Below are 10,176 nucleotides of genomic sequence, written 5' to 3' on the forward strand. Positions count from 1 at the left end.
AGTGGGGCTTGAACCCACACCCCCAAGATCAAGAGTCTCACACTCCACTGATTGAGCCGGCCAGGCATCCCTACTCTTACATTTTATTTTATTTTTTTAATGTTTATTTTTGACAGAGAGAGACAGCACACATGCACAAGTGAGGGAGGGGCAGAGAGGGAGACAGAGTTGGCTTTGTACTGACAGCAGACAGCCTGATGCTGCTTGAACTCACAAACTGGAGAGCCAAAACCTGAGCCAAAGTTGGACGCTTAACAGACTGAGACCACCCAGGTGTCCCCCACTCTTACATTTTAATATATATATTTGCTTATAAGTTTTTCTAACAAAGTTCAAGGTTATTCAGTATCTTTATTGTCCATCCGGACAAGTAAGGAATTTTTAAAATTGTCTTAAATCTATGCCCTTTTTGAAAAATATAATTGCAGTTATTATTGTGATTATTACTATTATTTTATGGCCAATAGCTCAGTTTTACATATATGTGTGTGTTTATATATGTGTATATGTGTATGTGTGTGTATGTATACATATATGTATATAGTGTGTGTGTGTATATATATATATTGTGTGTGCGTATACATATATTTCTTTCTTTTTTCTTTCTTTTTTTTTTTTTTTTTACCAATTTTCTGCACTCATTCTTGTTTCTTATATCCACTCCTTCCCTTAGGTTCACTTTACATTTTGCTGAAGTATATATATATATATATATATATATATATATATATATATATACCTGGTTCTATATTTTTGACTATCGCTTCTTTTCTATCTCTTGATTCTCTTTTGGAATTCCTATTAGGTGTTTATTAGAACCTCTCAATTCTTCTTACCCTCTATTCTTCTTGATGGATCTTTTATATCTTTGCCTTTTGAAGCATGGTCTATATAAATTTCTTCCCATTAACTTGTAATTCACCAGGTTTCTCTTTGGCCATGTGTAGTCTAGACTTCATTTGATTGAAGGTTTTTTGCTTTTTTTTCCAGTGACAATATTATTTCATTCCTAAAATTTCCAGTGGGTTATTTTTTTCATGTCTATCTATTCTTGTTACATTTATGCTTACTTTTGTTTCTTGTGTTCTTGCTTCTTTTGGCAGATACCAACTTTCCTTTTTTTTTTTTTTTTTTTTTTGGAGTTCTAAATGGGCTTAGGGCAAATCGTTTTGAGATTATTACCTATTTTGTCCTTGATAAGTTCTGTTGATTTAACCTCAGTATCTTCTTTACATTTTTGAAATTGTGCTCTGCAAGCTCATCTTGATCCTGACTGACGATGTGAGGTTTGACACAAAACAACAGAATGGTTCAGAGTAATAAGTAGTTTTTTCTGTTTTTTTGGTTTTTTTTGCGGTTCCATCTTTACAGTTTGCCAGACTGTTTTCTTATATATCTTCATAATCTTTGCAAACTAAGCTGCAAGACAGAGGCTGTTATTATCTTCATTTTCCAGAGGTGGTGGCTGAGGCCCAGCCACTAAGGCAGTGCTTCTTAAAATGTAATGTGCACACGAATCACCAGGGATCTTATTAAAACACAGATTCGGGTTCAGGTGATCTGGGGGTGGGGTCCAAGATTCTGGTTTCTAACAGGTGACGTCGACGCCGCTGGCCTGAGGATCTCAATCGAGCAGGGAGGTGCCAGGGAGCTTGGCCAAATCACTCATGTCCTAAGTGACTGAATGGGAGCCTGTATCTGTCTGACTCCAAAGCCTGTTCTCTATGTCTGCTGTTCCCACCGGGAATCCGGCAATCCAACCACTTACTTTATAGGAACCAGAGTTGGAGGCTTCAGTTGGAGGGAGAGGAAGCTTTGCTTAGGGGAGGGGCTGCTTTCTTCAGCCCCAACTCCTTTCTCAAGGTTTAATGAGGAAGAAAGGGATGGAGAGGGATTGTCTTGGGGGTAGGAAGCACCACAGCCGGGCAGCTGTCAGTGGGTCTGTTGGAAAAATTAATTTTTTAATTAAAAACATCTTTTTCTCCCTCTCTTCTTTCCCCTTTGCTTTAATGTCTCAGTCTGGAGTAATTATGAGTCGCTCTGGGGAGACTGAACCTTAGAAAAATTGTTGGTGTGACTGGCGAGGAATTTATCTGATTAACTCGAGCTCAGCCTTTGAAAAAAAAAAAGCAAAAGGGAAGTAAAAAAGGAAAGAAAAAAAAAGGGAGGAGGGAAGCACCAGCTCCCAATTCTCCTTCTGGCACAAAACTTAATCACAGCGTCTGGGAGGCCAGGTGGACCCTGGACTAGCTCCCTTAGGCAAGATGGGCAGGGAGGATCGGTGCTCATTTCTGGTATTCCCTTCTCAGAGCTCCCCGCAACCCCCCCCTGCCCAAGCTCAGCCCCCGCCTGCCCCCCAAGCTTGTCCCCCAGCCCTGGGATGTGTAGGTCTGACTGGCCCAGCATGGGAGGTGATATCTTAGGGTTCTTGAGAAGCAGCCAGAAAAGGAGGCCTGAGTGTTAGAGATTTATTAAATGAGTGATCTCCACAAAGGAGTGAGGGTGGCAGGATAGGAGGGGGAGGAAGCTAGGCAAGGACTTGGGGTCTGCTCACAGCCCGTCCCAGCGGGGAGCTCTCTAAGCTCTCCACTTTGGAGCTGGAGGAGCAAGGAGCGAGGGAAGGGGTATCTGTCAGCCATAGGCTGTGGGCATAACCCCCAGTCAGCACCCTTCCCCTTCGCTGTGGGCAGCTGTGAGCTGTTAGCAGCCAGCCCTCACAGCATCTGGGGGACAAATGCAGTGGCCAGGTAAAAGGGATCTGGGTGGGGCACCAAGAGCACCTACTGCAGCTGGACTGGAGGGGGAGCCCGATAGGAGTGGGGAAGAATGGATGGGTTTACGGTCATTTAGGAGGTAGAGTTGACAGAACTTGGTGGTTGAATGAGTGGGTGACGAGCGTGAGTTGACAGGGGACTGCCAGGCTCCCGGTTTGGGTGACGGGGTACCAGACGCTAAGATAGGCACCCACAAGAAGGGTAGACCTGGTGCTGAAGGGAGAGTGATTTGTTATCTGGACATGGTGGACATTCGGATGGAGATGTTGAGCAGGCAGCTGGGTGTGCCAGGTTGAAGCAGAGGTGTGGGCGCTCTCTGTGTGGAGATGGAAGAGGGTGGGTGGGTCGGTGTGGGTGGGCTGCGGGGAGAGAAAATGCCAGGCACAAAGCCTTGGGAGTCCCCCCACAATCGGGGCCGGCAGAGGACAGGAGGTACAGCCAAAGAAGCAGGAGGAAAACCAAGGGAGTGGAATCCCTGATGCTACCTTTCCTGTCCTCTGTCTGTCTCAATCATTTGTCCCCTCCGTCAGTACATCTTTGTGGGAAGAGGCAGCCATGAGGAGTCTTGATAGACTGATTCCCTTGTGGGACCGGTGCCTGTCTTGATTTGTGGTTGTGGTCTGAGCACCTCTCACACTCCCTGGCGCATAGTAGGTACTCAGGGGAAAAACCACCAGCTGAAGAACCACCAGCTAACACTCATGTGGCACACATCATGCACGAGGCGCTCTATAGAAACTTACTTACCTCTGAGGAAGGCGCCATTACTATCCTTATCACACAGATGAAGACTCAGAGGCACAAAGAGGTTAAGTAGCTCGCCCAAGGTCATACGGATGGTAAGCGGCATCCCAGTATCCACGCTCTTAGCTCCCGTGCTAGTGACTGAGATTTGAGGCCAGCCTGTTTAAGAGCAGGGCACATCACTGCTTCACGAAGCATATGCACACATAGTCGCGTGCACATGCAGCCACGTTTGCATGCATGCAGCACCAGGGAGACACTTCTTGTCTGCTGCAGGATAGGATAGTCCACGGCCTTGGGGAGGGGGCACTTGTGTAGCCCTCTTGTCACATTGGCTCGGCCAATGCTACTTCAGATATAAGTCACTAGTCCCCGAGGACAGAGGGTTCTTGGGGGCTGGGCTAGTAGGGGGCAGGTGGAAAGCTCCGGCGTCAGGCAGGACACAAGTCCCTGAGCGTCTTTCGGCCTCAGTTTCCTCCTATGCAAAATGCGACTAGTTATACTTCTTTCCCAAGATATTTGTGAGAATTAGGAGTGCTGCATGGTGTCTGGCACACAGAGGGTACTCCTCAAATGGTGCCACATTGCGTGGAGAGGTTCTTACACCCTCATCTTCTCTTTGTCTGGTATTGGAAATTGTAAATATCGCCTGCCATAAATGGGTGTCTTGGGGCTCATAACTGCAGGCATGCCATCCGTGGAGCCGTCCAGGCGGCTGCCAAGGGGCGAGCAGGGGCTGAGGGGAGAGGCTCAGAGCTGCGAGCGTCCGGGTCTGTGCAGGGGCATCAGAGCTGGCAGTCTTTAGGCAGCCCCAGCCATGACGACCACTAGGGAGACCGCAAAGGTGACAGTGAGGACTCCTGCTGGGGCCCACCGTCAGCTCGGCTGCCCTGAGCACCCAGAGCCAGCACATTCCCAGCTGAAAGGGAAGCCATTCACATTACAGTCTATGGAGTTGGGCTCCAGAGGGGCAGCGCTGACGCGGCAAACAAGGTGATTAATGTCCCCTGGAGGCATGCAGCTGCGGCTTGAGAGCTTCAGGGTAGCAGTCTCACTGCTCCATAACTGTTGGGAAGACCTACAAAGTGGACAGCCCCTTGCCTGGATCTGCCTGCGGCATGGCACTGAGGCCAGGGCAAAAGCTGTCCTAGCCCTGCTTGGGACTACTGCCCTATTGGCACCCAGGCATCTAAGTAGTAGCCCTGAGCACACCATACCTGAAACCCTGACTTAACACATCTTCTGTCCCGGCTGCAGTCTGGGAGCTCTCAAGGGCAGGACTTGGCCCTCTGCTCTCCCTTCTCTCCTACCAAGCACAGGGCTGGGCACATGGAAAATAGAAATCATGCTAGAGGCAAACTATGAGATTAAAATACCAAAGTCTTTCATTCCTCTATTGAAGAGACATTTCCTTCTCAGCCTCCAGCTGTGCCCTGGGCCCTGCCTGGGTGGTGAAGGCTTGAGAATGGAGCAGATTGACCCTGCCGTGGAAGGGTCACAGCTTTGTGGGGGGACAGACATGTAAACACTGAGACTCCAGTGCAGCCAGAGCTATGAGAGATGGCATGCAGGAAGCCATGGGAGTACCAGGATGGAGAGAGGGGGCATCTGAGAAGGTTTCCTGGACAAGGTGATCCCTGAGTTGAAAACTGAAGGATGGATGGGGGTTTGCCTGGCAGAGTGGAAGGAAGGCATAACAGGTACTCATGCAAAGGCATAGTGGTGCATAAGGGCCAGGCCTCATGAAGGATCTGCAGGCTTGTCTGGGGGCAGAGGGAAGAGCGGGGGGCAGACCAGGTGTCAGGAGAACAGGGTCCCAGTTCTTCCCTCCCCTTCTCTTCCTTGCTTCCTCTGGGCCCCACTTTCCTCATCTGTGTAATGGGAACTGAGCTACTTCATCCCCAAAGCCCATTCAGCTTGGAAACTTTCAGACAACCTTCCAGGAACTTGTCTGGGTATACAGGAGCTGGGACCCTCTGGGGAATGCTTATAGGTTTGTTCTGGTTAATCCAGGCTTAACTCTCTGGGTACCAAAAATATTTACTCTATTACAAGTATTTCTGCCTCCTCATAAGCTAAGTTGGGCCCCTCTGCCTGGGAACACCAAGGTTGGGATCTGCTGGGACGGCTGAAACTCCACCGGGAGTGGTCCTCTTTGGCTTGCCTGGGCGAGGGGGGCAACTTTGAGCTTCGGAAGGGAGTTCATCCAAGTACTACTATCTCCTTTTACAGGGACTGCTACCTCGCGGTCTCTGTTTCTTCCCTTTATAAACATCGCCAGCCAATCAGCTCACGCCTTCCCCCCTCTGAGCTGGAACTGACCAATCACACTGGATTTAGTTACGCCGTTGCTAGTTGCTGAAGGCTACCTCCCCAACGCAGAAGGGTTTGGGTTTTAAAAGTCTAATCCTGGGTCTGGAGCTCATCCAGGAGGTTGGGTGCGGGGAGGGGGGTTGGGGGGGGGGCGGGAGATGGATTTAGGATTTCCTGAGAGCAGTGTCCAGTTGGCTCTGCCCACCATCAGAACTCCTGCAACTCAGGAGGACGGAGCACTCTGCCCAGGGCAGTCCTGGAGAACTTCCAGGAGGGGGCGCCGAAGGAAGGGTTTTCAGACTCAGCTTTGGCGTCCTTTTCTCCGGAAGGGGTGCCCTCCTCTGTCCCCTGCTGGCAGTCTCAGCACTCCCGTCCTGGCAGCGTTGGGACACCTCCCTGCCCCTCTGCCAGTCCTGGCACTGTCCTGATCCTTACGAGCCACCCTGCTCTAGGACCCCTTTCTTCTCTCGCTCACACATACTCAGGGTCATGCAGAGTGTTGGGAGTCAGTATTACCCGCCCTCCCACCACGCCCCCCCCCCCCCCCCCCCAGTAATGGTCCAGATGCTCCTGTCTGGCTCCATAGGCTAGGGTTGGAAGGGACCCCCAAAATATGACATGGGGAATTCAGAGAAAAGGGGAGGCGGGGAGCATTGTGTGAACAAAGGCTTGGGATGTGTATGAGAATGTATCCATGTATATCTGCCTGTATACCCACCATGTGCGCATATGCTGGTGCTTCCATGCACATGCCTTGAGCACACATGTGCATGTGTGTTAAATGCCAAGAAAGGATATTGGTTGGTGCCTCCTTGTCTTGGACTTGTAGATTTTCTCACCTCCCTGCAGTCTTCCCATGAGAAGCCTGGTGTCTTGGGTCCTGGGTTCTAGTTCCCTGCACACTCAGGCCCCTGAGCCCTATCCCCATCCAGTCCCCGCACCATCCAATGCAGCGACTTCTTGATGAAAATATTGATGAGATTAACAAACAGCAGAGCCAGCATCACCTCAAAGTGAAGAAAATCCAACTCAATCCGTCAGAGTTCCCACTATCAGGGCTGCTGGCAGCCCACAGGCCACCTAGTTTTACTTCTTCTGGGCCCTAGGTGGAGGGTGCTGCTCCCACAAAGGATGTCAATCAAAAGGGCCCAGAGAGGATAGAGGGGTGAATAAAATCAGTGCCCCCCTCTGCCCCAGGCTCTTGGGCCTTGTTCCTCTGAGCAGCCTCGGATCCTCCTCTGTGCTCAGGCTAGTCCCTTCTGGGTGGAGCCAGGTTTCTTCTCATAGAAGGACCTGCTGTGTTATCTGGGTATATTGAGGGGTCAGTTCACTGACCTGGGGCAGGAGGAGGAGGCCTGGCCTGAGGTCAGGGCCTGGCCTCACCAAAGACTCTGTCCTCTCTGAGCCTCAGTTTCTGCATCTATAAAAAGGGACTCCTGATCCCTGAGGCTCAGATGAGGGAAGATGGGCAGGGTCTCTGTGACCTGTGAATTGCTGGGTCCACATTGGGAGCATATCTAAGGGCATAAGCCAGAGATGGCAAATGTTTGGTCCATGGACTGCTTTTGAAAAATTGAACATTTAAAAAATGGACAGTTTCTGAGGAAAGACTGGCTTTTGGCTTCTCTTGAAAAATCAGCAGGCCTATTTCTGGTTACCTGACCCCTGGGTGAAGTGACCCCTGGCCCTTTCAGAAAAGGCTGACATTTCAGATGGGGTCTTCCCCAGTGACCCAGACAAATGAGTGGCCTCTATTCAGGTAGGGGAGGAGGGCACAGCTGCCTCCTGGACCCCTCAGTGCACACCTCCTCTCTGTCCCCTGCCCCTCAGCCCAGCTGTGCTCTGGGAGCCTGATTTTCTGCCAGGCAGGGAGCAAGGAAGAAGTTGAGCCTTGGTTGTGACTGCTTTTCATCCTCCTCCATTGCCTTGACCATTGCCCACATGGCATATCCTTTCAAGACCCAGGGAGCCAGCTGGGAAGGTTCTTCCAGAGCAGGTGTAAGCTAGTCCAGATATTCATTTCCTCCTTACTCCCTCAGTGAGACTCCCTTGTACTCAGGCAAAGGTTTGTGCTGTGGCCAGCCCTGTGGGATCAACCATTTGAGGCAGGGCCAGGAGAGCCACTCTCATCAGACTGGAAAAGGGAGTTCTTGATCCATCTGTCTTCAGCTATGTGACCTTGGGAAAATAACTTAACCTCTCTGGGCTAAGTTTCCTCACCTGTAAAATACCTACTTCCATGGGCTGTCACAAGGATCCAATGGGATTAAGTGTAAGATAATTTCCTGACACAGGTCAGGCACACAGGAAGTACTTAATAAGTGTTTGCTGAAGGGAGGAGTTGAGGGTCCTCAGGCCTAGCAGTGGAGCCTGCATTGTTGCTCTTTAGTGGAGCCTGAGTAACGGGGTCCTGTGGCTGGCTGGGGCTGGATGTGCTGACAAGAGTAAAGGGCCTCTTCCTTGAGACTTTGCCCCTTCTGGACTGGGATAACTGGGAGAAGGTGGGAGGGGGAAGAAAAGAAAAAGGGGTAGGTCCTTCTCTTTCCCTATCCTCTACCGTTGTAGTTGGGACACAGCTCTTTCCTCATGAGTTGGGCCCCGTCCTTGAATGGGGAGGGTCCCTGCCTTCTTCAATCACTAGAATCTTGCTGCCTGGTTCTTGACTGAGATATAGAGTCTCAGGAGCCCAGCGAAGCAGGATGTAGAGGTAACAGATGGCTCCATAACCAACTGGAGTTAACTCATGAGGTTGCCCCTTCAGAACTTGTGAAGGGTGGGTATGAAGACTGAGCAAGACACTGTACCCAGTTTTTAACTTGCAAGCACAGGTAGGACAGGGATATTCCAGGTCCATCAGTGGGGGCGGTTTAGGAGAGGGAGGATCTGAGTAGCCTTTGAAAGGAGGGCCTCTCTCCTCCTTCTCCTTAATGCTTCCATCTTTCAGGCATAGCAATGGAGACCACTGCCTTCTCACTGGATGTGCTTTCTGGAGCCACAAGCTGGGGGTGAACATCTGGGTCCCACAGGAGAGGGGCTGCTCAGGGGAGATAATTGTAGTGATAATGGCAATTAATGACATTTACTGAGCACCTGGGCTGTATACCTCCTGCCACACTTACCCCAATTCCAGGGCTATATAGCCCAGCTCACCTCAGTGTGGCACAGCCTTTACGTGAAAATTCAGATGGGAACAGAGCCACCAACAGAGAAGAGGGACAGGTGCATTATTTCATGAACTTCACAAAAGGATTCTCCTTGGTGGTGGTGGTGAATCTAAGAAATAGCTCCTGTGTGTGTTTATGATAATAGTCCATGTCTAAAATGTTGATTTACCTGTCTGGTTTTAAAGAACGTGTTCAGAGAACTAAGCTTTGGGGTCTACAGACGCCCTGCCCATCCGTACGCTGGAGAGGTATTTCAGGACGCTGGAGAGTGCTCTGAACAAGGAGGGTGCGTGGAATGAGGAGTTGGGTTTTTCAGAACAGGTTCATCCTGCCAAGTCATCATATGCATGGGACCTGGGCCTAGGGCCCTGGGGACATGACTTACCCAAGTAATTTAGTAAGTCAGTGGTTTCGTGTTTCCGTGTGGCCTGACTGCCTGGGACCGTGTCCTTCAGAACAGAAGCAAAAGTAGGGGCAGTCCAGCTTGCCTCTCTGTGCTGAGTCTGCAAAGACACAGGTGTCACTTTCTGCACTCTAAAAAGCATATGCAAATAGGAGTATTGTAAGTTGAATCCTACCCCCAGCACCCTGGGTGGCTCTGGGCTTGGGGGCAGTAGTTGGCTGTTTTGATGGGCAAGGTGGTGAATGGTTATAGTCATGACCTCTGCAACCTCACTGTTTGAAACTGAATCTTGGCTCTGCCTCTCCCAGGCTGTGCGAATTTGGGCACATTGCCTAACTTCTCCATTCTTCAGTTTCCTTATCTGTAAAAGGGGTATGATAAAGCACCTACTTTATAGGGTGTTATGAGAATTAAACATAATATATAAAGCACTGAAGGGAATGTTTGGCATGTGGTTAGTACAGTAAAATGTTATTATTTTAAAACCCAAGCATTTCTGCCTCAGGTCTGATGCAAGACCCATGGTATCCCTGGTCTTGCTTATAGGGTCAGACTTGGAAGAAGCAAATGTTTCCTGGGCTTGTAAGCTGTTGGAGTGTCTAGGAAGCACTGGTTTGGGAACTGGGAGGACCAAGTGCCCTAGGCCAGGGGCTCTGGAACTTGGAGGGGAGGTTCGATTCTGGCACCAGCTCTCTCCCTGCTCCTTCTTCATAGAGGTTTCAAGCATGGTCTTGAGCAGCCAGCAAGGTCTAGACTCAAATCTTGGCTCTGGGGCTTA

General features: G+C 49.9%; 1 long non-coding RNA gene across 1 annotated transcript; it reads right to left on the minus strand.

Moving 5' to 3' along the window:
- Nucleotides 1-1,272: 1,272 nt before the first annotated feature.
- LOC147580336 (uncharacterized) lies at nucleotides 1,273-9,529 on the minus strand. Its single transcript, XR_015251920.1, has 3 exons — nucleotides 9,381-9,529; nucleotides 3,522-3,677; nucleotides 1,273-1,941 (listed from the first exon to the last, which is right to left on the minus strand). It is a non-coding gene; the product is annotated as an uncharacterized LOC147580336 (long non-coding RNA).
- Nucleotides 9,530-10,176: the final 647 nt, after the last annotated feature.

Source organism: Puma concolor, chromosome B3 (assembly GCF_028749965.1).
Source record: "Puma concolor isolate L17-30 chromosome B3, mPumCon1.1.hap2, whole genome shotgun sequence".
Taxonomy (NCBI): Eukaryota; Metazoa; Chordata; class Mammalia; order Carnivora; family Felidae; genus Puma; species Puma concolor.